The sequence below is a fragment of the Scylla paramamosain genome, chromosome 42 (assembly GCF_035594125.1).
Source record: "Scylla paramamosain isolate STU-SP2022 chromosome 42, ASM3559412v1, whole genome shotgun sequence".
NCBI classification, from domain to species: domain Eukaryota; kingdom Metazoa; phylum Arthropoda; class Malacostraca; order Decapoda; family Portunidae; genus Scylla; species Scylla paramamosain.
In genome coordinates, this window is record NC_087192.1 from 11879204 (window position 1) to 11892500 (window position 13297).

General features: G+C 38.6%; 1 protein-coding gene across 2 annotated transcripts in view; it reads left to right on the forward strand.

The window, feature by feature from the left end:
* The first annotated feature begins 1402 nt into the window (after positions 1–1402).
* Positions 1403–13297, forward strand: part of LOC135093360 (mucin-2-like) — an 82050-nt gene continuing 70155 nt past the window's right edge. For both annotated transcript variants that reach the window (XM_063992592.1, XM_063992595.1), the window contains exons 1-2: positions 1403–1493; positions 1820–1979. The gene's annotated coding sequence lies outside the window, so the exon portion shown is untranslated. The remainder of the gene's footprint in view (positions 1494–1819; positions 1980–13297) is intronic.

The window sequence follows — 13297 nt, forward strand, 5'->3', positions numbered from 1 at the left end:
CTTCTACTACAGTGTTGATAAGTTCCTCGTCTGTGAGAGTGAATGTTGCAGCCTGATTTTCGTCCACGTCCACCCATTCCTGTAACGCTTCATCTGTCACTTTAAGTTGCACGTTTCCCCCCCCATTTTCCTCGCTCACCACCGAATTTTTCATGCCACCTACAAACCCTTCAAACTCCTCATCATCCTCATCATCACACATCATCAAAGGGTACAATTTGCGCCAACATCGCATCAATGTTTGCCTTTTAATGTCTAGCCAAGCAAGTGAAGCCATGAATATCGCATCCTTAACATTAAACTGTTTTTGGAACTCGGGGATTGTGCCGTCCTCATAATTAATCATAATTTAATCAATTTTATGAGTACACATTGATTTTTCATTGATTTTAAGGCTTGGGGAAAAATATGCCAGATACTTGAAGCTGCCGGATACTTGAATGCCGGATGAGAGGGATTTTACTGTATAATCCAGAAGGTAGTTTTAACGGTGTCTATGTTTAGTCAGCATGTCAGCATAGTAAAAGATAAATGAGGAAAAGATAAGATTATTGAGTGATTTGTAAAATCTTAGTGCATTTAATATTTTCATTAAGACTGGCAGTGTGAAGGAAAACAATGTAATCAAGCCATGTAAAAGAATGGCTTGATCATACTGGCTAATACAAAGGTACCAAGAAATTGTAAAAATGTAGATGTGAGATGGTGAATATACACTTACTACACTCTCTTCTGAGTGAGGAAAGTATTGCTTTCTACCTCACTGATAAGTTACTGCTGAGTGTAGATTTGTGTGAAGAGGAAAATTATAAAGCTTATAAAAGGGAGGCTGACTGCAAAAAACACCACATTTTCAGTTGCTCCAGAGTGGAAGATTGAACAGAAATTCTTATCAATAATAAAGTAACTGATGCATCATCAGACATAAGACTAACATGTAAGCATTTGGAGGAATTGTTGAACTAACTGATAGGTTGTAAATTTAAGGTCAAGGAAAGGGGAAAGGGTAAAGATTCTGGTCTGTTAGACCAGATCTTCATGTTTATGAAGAAATAACAGGAAGTTTTCCCTTTGTAGGATAGGACAGTGTTTATGAGACATGTCACATGATGTTATTGTAGGATTGTCATGTGTGCTTATGTTGAAGGTCTTTCATAAGGATATTTGATTTTCAGAGTTGTGTAGTGTCTTCCTCTATTAGTAAAGGTAACACATCATTAAGATTTTTAAAATTTTTTGCATTGGATTACATTGTTATTTTCTAATGTTTTTTTCTCCTGATTCTGGTTTAGATTATGATATGAGTATTTCATGGATATGAAAACAAATGGTCAAAGGGAGACCATCCTAAATGTTTCATGGTTTATGCCAAATTAATAATACTTTGCCATCCTCCCTACAGGAATTATCCACAGCGAGGGATGGGCAGAGGCAGCAGTGGGGGATACAGGGGAGCTCCCAGCCTTGGCAGAGAAGCCTTTCCTCCCATCCTGGTAAGACCTCTGAACTGGGTTGATAAGTTGTACATTTTCACCCTATTGGATTTGACTTGAATGTTATGACATGCCAGGAAGTGTGTAACTAAAAAATACATTTTCTTTTTCTTTTAATCATTGCAGTTGAAGGATTGATTTAGTTTAGTACTTCATTGTATCTGGTTTTAATTCCTGTGAAGTATAATTGATTAATGTTTGATATTGGTATTTTTTACTTTTTTTTTTCAGTTTTGTTCACCTTGTTTGCAGAATAAAATTAAATTGTTAGTGAAGTTGATAATTGTATATTTTGTATTCTATGTTTGTTATTTTCTATTTTGCAGAGTGGAATGAATGTACATATTGATCAGTGTTGAAGGTGCATGGGCAATGAGGGCTAATAATGCTCCTGCCAACCCTCACAGTGGCCCTAATGCTCCCAAGAATGCTCCACCCTTTCTCCCCATGCCACATCCACCAATGACCCATCCACCACCATCCTATGTGAGTAGCACCATCTTGCATCCCAAGGACATATGTTGAAATTGTACAGTTCATGAGTTTAAGGTCAACATATTTTTAACAGGTTTTAGATTGAAGTTTAATCATATATTTCAGCTATCATTATTTTCATGTATTAGTTATGTCTAGTGTATATTGCTTTAGAAAAGAAAAAAATGGGGAAAAATTAGAATTTGCAATTTCTTTTGTTTTGAAAGTCAGCTGTGAAGCAAAATGCAAATATGGCACTTGATAATATAATATCTTGTATTTTGAAGCAATGAAAAAATTGATTAAAGACTAGCCATGTATGCTATCATGTAAAAGACAATCACTTTTTATACATAAAGGAAAGATGGAAGGATCTCTGATGTGAAAAGAAAAGTAATTTAGTTAACTAGAATGGATTAGCCAAATATTATCTCACTTAGAAGAACAGAATACCATAATTTTAGTATGTTAGATAACCACTGGAGTACTGGAACATAATAATGAAGTAAGATTATGATAGGAGAAGCCCATGGAAAAGAATTGGATTAATGGTCATGTATCCATGGTGGTCATAAAACATGAGTGGGGCACTTCTTCAGTTGCTCTACTTCAATGAGAGCAGCCTGTCCTCCAACTTGGTCAGTATGGAAAGATGACAGCCAATTGACAGTGGCAATGAGATCTCATAAGAGCCATGTTTTTTTTTTTTTTTTTTTTTTTTTTTTATTAGTCATTCTGATTGTCTAGCTTTTGTGTATTTTCATTTTGATTAACTGTATTATGTTCTTATTAGATTTTTCCACAGTATCTCTTTATCATTCTGTTCCACAAAGCTAATTCAGTTGTCTGTTTGTGCATTTATATCTTTTGCATCATTTAAAATCTATACTTCATCAAATTAAGGTTGATGAATTATGATGTACTGAACGTACACAGTTATTCTGTCACATGGAACAGGGAGACAAGGATTCCCTAGGCACACATAAGGAAGGTCACCATGGAGGCTCTGCAGTAGGTCATGAGTGCTGGGGGACAGCAGGTCAGGGTAACTGGCCAACGGGTGGGTTTTTCTGTTTTGTTATTTACTATTTATTTTCTTTATTACTTTAGATATTTTAATTTTCTTATACAGTGGGGTACACAACAACAAATACGATTAATTCCAATGTAGCATTTATTATGGCAAGTGTGCATTATGGCAACTGAAAAACCTATGGGAAAAATTAATTGGTTGCAGGGAACCAGAAAATAATCAAACAAGTTCCACAATTTTTAAAAAATGTATCAAAATAAGCACATTTGCAATAAAACTGCACTAAATTTGAGATAACACAACAAATATATAGAGAACCCTCTCAAATTTCATGCCTAATCCTTAACATCCAGAGTTATTATTGGTCTCATTTATCCACTGTCAGCATCACACATATACTTACAGTAAATCCTGCCCGAGTTGGAACTCTCTCTCTCTCTCTCTCTCTCTCTCTCTCTCTCTCTCTCTCTCTCTCTCTCTCTCTCTCTCTCTCTCTCTCTCTCTCTCTCTCTCTCTCTCTCTCTCTCTCTCTCTCTCTCTCTCTCTCTCTCTCTCTCTCTCTCTCTCTCTCTCTCTCTCTCTCTCTCTCTCTGTGAAAGTAAGAACAATCCTAACAATTGCTAAACAGAATGAGACTGAGAATGAAAGTGGAATTATGTATATGAGTGAGAAACAATGAAGCGAAAATTACATAAAATAAATAAGGGAGGAGAGAGAAAGTGAGATTTCACTCCTTTGTCCATTATCTCAGACAGATAAGGGGGAGGGGGAGGTGACAGGGAGGGAGGTCTGAGACAAGACCAAAGAAAGGAGAGGAAAGAAAAAAAAGGGAGAAAGGGACAGGCGGCAGGTAGGTGAGCAACAACTTGTACAACTGGTGAGTTAGTCTTACAAATTTTAGTTTGTTATTCTGATTAAATTTTTATTTAAGTTTCAGTGCTTGCATGAATGGCAAGTTTGTCTTGCTAGTTTTGGTTTGTTATTCTGATTAAATTTTTATTAAGAATTCAGTGCTTGCACTAATGACAAGTTCATTATACCAGTTTTGGTTCATTATTCTGATTAAATATTTATCAAAATTTCAGTGCGTTATTTCAGTTGTATGTTATAACAACTGTGCATTGTCATATACCATACTGTATGTATATATATATATATATATATATATATATATATATATATATATATATATATATATATATATATATATATATATATATATATATATAATCACCTCTTAGTAATACACATGATTTAATAAAAAAAATTATTAGTAATGTGCTGGGAATTAATGGAATTAATCATAATTTTTTTCACTATTAACTGTTGATTTTGCTGAGGAATCAATTAGTTTATGTCAGTTTTTCAAGTTCAGTAGGGAATACTAAAAATTTTTTACTTTGATTGGTATTTTTATTTTTTTTTCTGTTTGTCTGTAATGACAGGACACTCAATGCCAACCAAAAATCAGTATGGGTGTTGGTGATCCTCTTGGCCTGATTGGTATTGTATTTACTATGAGTGCTGTAATCCTTGGCAGTATGCTTTTTCACAGCCAACTCATCTTTCTTTTCATTTACCTATTTATTATTTTTAAGAGGAGCTCTGGCATAGGGCAACAAAAAGGCTGAAGCAAAAAGACCCCACTGAAGATGCTAGTCCCCAAAGATTAGTTGAAAGGATTATTCAAAATTATGAGGTAAAGTGTCTTGAAAGAGTTAGTAAGTTAGGGGTAGATACAGAAGCAGGCAGGGAGTTTCAAAGTTTACCAGTAAATGGAATGAAAGATTGAGAATACTCTTGCATTAGGCAGGTGAGAGAGTAGAGAAGGCATGAAGTTATCAACATCAGAAGAGTTGATAGCATGAAAGTAGCAATAAAAGATAGCAAGAGATGCAATCATGGGGTAAAGAGAGAGAGACTAAACATTAAGTCAGAGGAGGGGAGTAGATAAGATGAAATTCCTTTGATTTGAAAGAGCAGTATGAGTGGAATCCTCTTACATAGGTGAAGTGTATGTCATACATGTGTAGATAAAGCATGGTACAATTACTTAAAGCAGATTGTTGGATGAGAAAAGCTGGTGTAGATTACTTAGGGTGCCTGTCTAACTTCATAGTAGCTGTTTTAGTGAGAGATGAAATGTGAAGTTTCTAGTTTAGAATATTGGTAAGGGACAGATTGAGAATGTTCAGTATAGAAGAAGGGGAATAGATGAGTGTCATTGAAGAAGAGGGGATAGTTATCATGAAGGTTGTGTTAAGAGTACAGGTGAAGGTAAAGTGTTCCCTGGCTATTTGCTGGGGTTATATGTAAATCAGTTTAAATAAGCAATTAAAAAGTAATCTAGAGTGAAACAAAAGGTTTGAAGTGTTTTTTCTTGAAGGCGAGGCACCAGCCAAGAGCAACAAAAAATATATAAAAAAGGCCCACTAAGGTGCCAGTCATCAAGAATTATGTGATAAGTGTGTTGAAACCTCCCTCCTGAAAGAGTTCAAGTCATAGAAAAGAGGAAACACAGAAGCAGGAAGTGAGTTCCACAGTTTTACTAAAAAAAGGGATGAATGAGTAATAATACTGGTTGAGTTGCATTAAAGAGGTGGACAGAATAATGGTGAGAGAAAGAAGAAATTCTTGTGCAGGAGGGAGGAGGGCTGTGGGAGGAGGGGAGGCATGCAGTTAACAAGATCAGAAGAGCACTAGGCATGAAAATAACAGTAGAAGAAAGAAAGCAATAGATGCAACATTGCGGCAAAGAGAGAGAAGCTGAAGACAGCCAGTTAAAGGAGAGGAGTTGATAAGACAAAAAGCTTTTGATTCCATCCAGTCTTAAAGAGTGGTTTGAGTGGAACCCCCCTCCCCATAGATTGCCCCCCAGAATGCCTAACTTCATACAAGCTGTTTTAGGTAGAAATGAGATGTGGAGTTTCCACTTTAGACTATAAGTAAAGGGCAGATCAAGAATGTTCAGTGTAAAAGAGAGGGATACTTGAGTGTCATTGAAGAAGAGGGGACAATTGTCTCGAAGGTTGTGTAGAGTTGATAGATGGAAGAATTGAGTTTTTGAGGTATTGAACAATACTAAGGTTGCTCTGCCCAACCAGAAATTTTAGAGAGCTCAGAAGTCAGGCATTCTGTGGTTTCCCTGTGAGAACTGTTTACATCCTGAAGGGTTGGACATCTAGGAAAAGATGTGGAAAAGAGCAGGCTAGGTATCATGAGCATAGGAGTGGATAGGACAAGAAGTTTAGTTTAGAAAATCTTTAATGAATAATAGGAAGAGAGTGGGTGGCAGGACAGAACCCTGAGGAGCACCACTGTTAATAGATTTAGAAGAACAGTAACCATCTACCACAGCAGCAATAGAATGGTCAGAAAGAAAACTTGAGATGAAGTTACAGAGAGAAAAATAGAAGCCATAGGAGGGTAGTTTTGAAATCAAAGCTTTGTGCCAGACTAAAAGTTTTGATATGCTTAAACTAATGGCAAGAGTTTCACCAGAATTCCTAAAAGAGAATGACCAAGACTCAGTAAGGAAAGCCAGTTCCATTGAGTGGCCTCAATGGAATTCATACTGGCAATCAAATAGAAAGTTGTGAAGTGATAGATATTTAAGAATCTTCCTGTTGAGGATAGATTCAAAACTTTAGAGAGACAGGAAATTAAAGTAATAGAATGATAGTCTGAGGGATTAGAATGGTCACCCTTTTTAGGAACAGGCTGAATTTAGGCAAACTTCTAGCTGGAAGGAAAGGTAGATGTTGATAGACAGAGTTGGAAGAGTTTGAGTTGAAAGAGTTTGACTAGGCAGGGTTCAAGCACAGAGGCACAGTTTTAGGGAACAATAGGAGGGATGCCATCAGATTTCTAAGCTTTCTGAGGGTTAAGGCCACCAAGAGCATGTAAAAGATCATTGTGAAGGATTTTAATAGGTAGCATGAAGTAGTCAGAGGAAGGAACAAGCCCTGAATCATCCAAGGTACAGTTTTTAGCAAAGATTTGAGTGAAGAGATCAGCTTTAGAAATAGATGAGATAGCATTGGTCCCATCAGATTGAAATAAAGGAAGGAAAGATGAAGAAAAAGTTATTGGAGATATTTTTTCCTAGGTGCCAGAAACTTTAAGGGGAGTTAGATCTTGAAAGATTTTGACACTCTTAATGAAGAACACACACTTGTTTAGGTCATGCTGATAGCATGTCTAGCAGTTGTTCAGGTCACAGGGCAAGAGTGAGGTTCCTTGCCCCCACAGTTCACATTCTGCCATATTAAGGGAACATTCCATCCTGTCTATCACTTCTTCAGATCTGTTCTAGTTCATCACCTGTGCTAATACAAGCCACTCTGCAGAGTATTTTAGCATGAATTGGTTGTATTAGTCATGACCTCAAACTGGATTATGGCATTGTACCTGAGTACAATGATGTGTTGAAAGTCATGGCCCAAGACAGGAAGGCCATTCAGACACTTTTACCTGCCCTGCCAGAATGCCACATGGCACTGGAAGGCTTGAGTGTTCCACGCTCATTGTAAGTAAATGTTACTATTCATTCGATTTGCAACAATTCACCTTACACAATTTTAATAATGGTTTTCATTCATGACTGATTTGTATACAGGTAATTCTGTATGTTCGAGATTTTATTGAAAACAATACACACACATTGATTTGTTTACAACTAACATATTTGCATTGCTGGCCTCAAGTGGCTGTGTCTTTTGCCCCACCCTGCTGCCCACCCACTATTCTTGCAAGTCCTTAGAAAGCTTGTGGCTCAGGGTAGTTGTAAGGTTCTGAAGTTGCCGGGAGACCTGCATGAAAGGAATGCATCGGAAAATGTCTGTTTCTGAGGCGCTTGTGAAGAACTGAAGAAGGCGCCTCAAGTTAAGAAAAATTACTGGATACCCAAAGGGCGTCAAATAGTAAAAACTTCCTTGAAGGAATGTAATATATGCCAAGGTTATGAGGCAAGACCCTTGACATATCCAGGACCCCAAGATCTACCTCTGGAAAGAGTAAGCCTAGATAGACCCTTAAAAATTGTGGGTGTAGATTACACAGGTGCTCTAATAATAACAGGTGAGGGTAACATCCCAAAGAAGGTTTATATATGTTTATTCACCTGTGCATGGACAAGAGCTATCCATATAGAAGTGGTCAAAGACCTTAGTTCAGATACCTTCTTGCAATTGTTTAGAATCTTTGCAGCAAGCCATTCTTGTCCCTGCTTTAGCATAAGTGATAATGGTACTAACTTCATAGGAACAGTTCCCTTCATTCAAGATATTATAAATGATCCAAAAATACAACAAACAATAATCAAAAGGCAATGTCAATGGAATTTTTATCACACTAAGGGCATCTTGGCAGAATGGATTCATAGAAAGAATGATAGGAATAGTCAAAAACTGCCTGAAGAAGACACTACATTGATCTAAATTAAATCTTAAAGAATTAAGAATGACAGTAGCAGAAATTGAAACCAGAATCAATAATCGACCTCTAACTTACTTATATGACACCTCTGTACATCTGGAGGCAATAACACCATCTCGTCTTTTATATGAGAGACGATTAAAACCATTGCCATCCATTGAGGTGGAGGATCATATCCTAGATCTCATCATAGATGATGGGGCCCAGTACCTGAGAGAGTTATCATCAACAAAATAAATTGTTAGAAAGGGGGGAGAAATACTGGTCCAAAGAATATCTTGTTGGTCTTCGTGAAAAATTCTATGGCACTCAACCAACCAAGAATGTAGCTTCTCTTAAAAAAGGCAATATTATCTTAGTAAAAACAGAGCAGAATCATTCCTCATGGCCACTAGCTAGGATATTAAAATTGTATCCTGATGAAAATAGAATTGTTGGAACAGCAGAAACTATAGTCAAGGGACAAAGGACTCTCAGAACTATTAAAAAAATAGTTCTGCTGGAGTGCTCTCCCAAGCCTACCCTACCCCTGTTGAGATCAGGAGACTTGGAGGGTTGCCTCAGGTTTAAGAGAGTACAGATCCTCAGTTGTTGACCAGGCCACCCTGAGTAGCATCTCAAAGGTTAATGGAAAGGTGGAGGAATTTAATCTCAGGTGGTCATATTACCTGAATATAGATTCAGGTAACGCTTGGCACTAAGATGTGGAAATTTCCACGCAGCACACATATTATCCAAGCATTTTTGGTTTATGTTGTGATTTGTATATAAATTGTAAAGTTAAATCAAGGGGTAATTAAAGTTAATATAGTACAAACTAAGTATTACTTACTATTATAAATAAATTAGGATTAGAGATGTGTGAATGATGTGTGGATTGTGGGTAGCTATTGTTTCAGAACCAAGCTCTGCTCGACCCCTGTAGTCAGTAGCAATCTCCAGCTAACCACCTTTCAAGTTGTATCTCCACCACTTTACAGTCCACACTTGTAATATTCACTAAGTTGCTGAGAACTTAGAAGAACAGCAACAAATAGTCTGTCTTTGCTATGAAAACACGGCCAACCACTGACATGGAATGCCCCTTGGCACCAACGTGCCACCAACCCCAGCCAGCCCAAACCACAGCTAAGTTATTGGTTATTTATAATTATATTTAGCGATACTTTCTGCATTAATGTGTTAGCTGGAAGACCATACAGCGAGTATAAAGGTCAAAAAAGTTCCCACAGTACCTACATATATAGCTAGGGGTGTGATTATATATATATATATATATATATATATATATATATATATATATATATATATATATATATATATATATATATATATATATATATATATATATATTCTCGTGTCCATGCTCTTGAATCTTCTGAGTTTTCCAACATCTGGCTACAACTACATGGTCACTCTCAAACTAAATTTATATGTGCTGTATACCTCTCACCTGACTCCTCTGACTATAAGAAATTCTTTGGCTACTTAGAACATAAGAACATAAGAAATAAGGGAAGCTGCAAGAAGCAACCAGGCTTACACATGGCAGTCCCTGTATGAAATATACCTACCTATTTCCATCTATTATCCCCATCCATAAACTTGCCTAATCTTCTCTTAAAGCTCTCTAGTGTCCTAGCACTAACAACATGATTACTGAGTCCGTTTCACTCATCTACCACTCTATTTGAGAACCAATTTTTTCCTACCTCCTTCCTAAACCTAAATTTTTCAAGCTTGAACCCATTATTTCTTGTTCTACCCTGGTTGCTGATCCTAAGAATTTTGCTTACATCCCCCTTGTTATAACCCTTATACCACTTAAAGACTTCTATCAGGTCCCCTCTTAACCTACATCTCTCTAAAGAACGTAAATTTAACAGCTTCAACCTCGCCTCATAAGGAATACTCCTCATCCCCTGTATCCTTTTAGTCATTCTCCTCTGTACTGATTCTAATAGACCTATATCTTTCCTGTAATGTGGGGACCAGAACTGCACAGTGTAGTCTAGATGAGGTCTGACCAGCGCCAAGTATAACTTTAATACTACTTCCGTCCTTCTACTTTTAACACTCCTAAAAATGAATCCTAGTACCCTATTTGCTCTGTTTCTGGCTTCTATGCATTGCTTCCCTAGACGGAGTTCAGAGCTAACTATAACTCCTAAATCTTTCTCATACCCTGTACCTACCAGAGTTTGGTTGTTTAATGTGTACCTATTGTGTGGGTTTCCTCTACCTACACTAAATACTTTGCATTCATTGATATTAAATTGCATTTGCCATCTATCCGTCCATTCATTCATTCTATCTAAATCTACCTGCAAGGTGATGGCATCCGATTCTGACCTAGTTAATCTACCTATCTTTGTGTCATCTGCAAATTTACTAACATCACTACTTATTCCACTATCCAAGTCATTGATATATATTAGAAATAACAATGGCCCTAATACTGATCCCTGTGGCACCCCACTAATTACATGACCCCACTCGGATTTCGAGCCGTTTATTACAACTCTCTGTCGCCTGTTACTAAGCCATGACCCTATCCAGCCTAACACCTTCCCAGCTATCCCATGTGCCCTAACCTTTCTCAGGAGCCTTTGATGGGGTACCTTGTCGAATGCTTTACTAAAGTCCAGATATAAGATATCATAACTATATATAAGATATCATAACTATACTTCCAAAGTGGAGCACATTCTGACTCTCTTCCCTTTTGCAGAGATCTCCATTCTTGGAGACTTCAATGTTCACCACCAGCTTTGGCTTTCCTCTCCCTTCACTGACGATCCTGGTGAACTAGCCTTCAACTTTGCTCTCCTCCACGAACTAGAGCAATTGGTGCAACACCCTACTTGTATTCCTGACCACCTTGGAGATGCGCCCGACATTCTTGACCTTTTCCTGACCTCTAATCCTTCTGCTTATGCTGTTAACCTATCTTCTTCGTTGGGCTCTTCCGATCACAATCTCATATCTGTATCTTGTTCTATCGTTCCAATCCCTCCTCAGGATACCCCTAAGCGGAGGTGCCTCTGGCGTTTTGCCTCTGCTAGTTGGAGGGACCTGAGGAGGTATTTTGCTGATTTTCTTTGGAATGACTACTGCTTCTGTGTCAGAGACCTGCCTTTGTGTGCTGAGCGCATAAGAGAGGTGATAGTGTCTGACATGGAAGTGTACATTCCTCACTCTTTCTCTCGACCTAAACCTTCCAAACCAGGAGGAGGCAGTAGACACCTGCCGAAATGATAATTACTCCCAGTGAGGTCTAAAGCACTGTTCAGGGGGTGCTGTGAACTTATCATTAAACCCAGCTGTGACCTCACTGAACGTCTCCCTTTGTGTCTCACAACGCAAGGGGGCAGTCACAGCCTGACCTCTAAAGACAACTCTCTTCCTCCACACAAAACTACAAGCACCTGATAACACACACACCCTTCACTCAAAAATTTTAAAATCATGGCGACTCCTACACCAGCCTCGGAGTCCCCATCTGGGGAGGGGACCATAAATGTCCCCAGGTCGGACTGCCTTTCTGTCGACGACCCTAAGTGTTTTGACACCCCCCTCAACTTTTTCTTCCTTAACTTCTGCAACATTCGCAGTCTAAGATCTAATTTTCAATCTGCAGAACACCACCTCTCCTCTTCTAAACCTCATCTTCTTGTCCTCACTGAAACTCAGGTGTCTGAGGCAACTGACAGTACCCCCTTTTCTGTTCCCTCCTACTTTCTCTATCCTCATTTTCGATCCAAAGCTGGATGCTGCGTTTATGTGCGCAATGATTTAACCTGCTCTCGTGCCCACGCTCTTGAATCTTCCGTGTTTTCCACCATCTGGCTATGACTACAGAGTCACTCTCATACTAAATTTATCTGTGCTGTATACCTCTCACCTAACTCCTCTGACTATAAGAAATTCTTTGACTACTTAACTTCCAAAGTGGAGCACATTCTGACTCTCTTCCCTTTTGCAGAGATCTCCATTCTTGGAGACTTCAATATTCACCACCAGCTTTGGCTTTCCTCTCCCTTCACTGACCATCCTGGTGAACTAGCCTACAACTTTGCTATCCTCCATGACCTAGAGCAATTGGTGCAACACCCTACTCGTATTCCCGACTGTCTTGGAGATACGGCCAACATTCTTGACCTTTTCCTGACCTCTAATCCTTCTGCTTATGCTGTCACCCTTTCTTCTCCGTTGGGCTCCTCCAATCACAATCTCATATCTTTATCTTGTCCTATCACTCCAATCCCTCCTCGGTCCCCCTAAGCGAAGGTGCCTCTGGCGTTTTGCCTCTGCTAGTTGGGGGGACCTGAGGAGGTATTTTGCTGATTTTCCTTGGAATGACCACTGCTTCCGTGTCAGGGACCCGTCTTTGTGTGCTGAGTGCATAACAGAGGTGATAGTGTCTGGCATGGAGGCATACATTCCTCACTCTTTTTCCCATCCTAAACCTTCTAAACTTTGGTTTAACACAGCTTGTTCTTGTGCTATACATGATAGAGAGGTGGCCCATAAAAGGTACTTAAGCCTTCCATCACCAGAATCTCATGCACTTTATATTTCTGCCCGGAACCATGCCAAGTCTGTTCTCCAACTAGCCAAAAACTACTTCATTAACAGAAAATGTCAAAACCTTTCAAGATCTAACTCCCCTCGTGATTTCTGGCATCTAGCCAAAAATATCTCCAATAACTTTGCTTCTTCTTCTTTCCCTCCTCTACTTCAACCAGATGGCACCACTGCTGTCACATCTATTTTTAAAGCTGAACTCTTTGCTCAAACCTTTGCTAAAAACTCTACCTTGGACGATTCTGGGTTTGTTCCTCCCTCTCCTCCACCCTCT